Source organism: Vespula pensylvanica, chromosome 12 (assembly GCF_014466175.1).
Source record: "Vespula pensylvanica isolate Volc-1 chromosome 12, ASM1446617v1, whole genome shotgun sequence".
Taxonomy (NCBI): Eukaryota; Metazoa; Arthropoda; class Insecta; order Hymenoptera; family Vespidae; genus Vespula; species Vespula pensylvanica.
In genome coordinates, this window is record NC_057696.1 from 2,928,808 (window position 1) to 2,929,563 (window position 756).

Sequence of the window (756 nt, forward strand, 5' to 3'; positions counted from 1 at the left end):
TATATTATTGATCAATTTATAATTGGAGATTAATATATCATATTACTGATAAATCTATAATTGAAGATTACTATGTTATATTATTGATAAATATAAAATTGGGAATTTAAAAGTTAAATAAGCTAATTATGAAAATTATGAAAAAAATATTGTGTTAATTCATAAATTATTGCCGTTTTATAACTAACGACATTCATTCATAAATTAATCCAATATATATAAATATAAAAAAGATTATGAAGTTTTGAAAAAAATATTGTGTTAATTCATAAATAACTGCCATTTTATAACAAACGACATTCATTCATAAATTAATCCAATATATATAAATATAAAAAAGATTATCAAGTTTTGAAAAAAATATTGTGTTAATTCATAAATAACTGCCATTTTATAACAAACGACATTCATTCATGAATCAATCCAATATATATAAAAAAGATAATGTAACTATAAAAAAAATATTGTGTTAATTCATAAATGAATACCGTTTTAATTAACGGCACTCATTCATGAATCAACTCAATATATTATCCACGCTTTTTAAATTACCTTAAATACTAAGTGGCAGATAATTAACTGATCTGCCATTTCGCGTTAAACCTTAAAAATAAGGTTCTTCCTTAAAACTAATATCCTTAATCGAAGAAATTTTCATCTCTTCTTTACTAAAACGCCTTATATTAACCTTAAAACTAATATCCTTATTCGAAGAAATTTTCATCTCTTCTTTACTAAAAAGCATGCCTTATATTA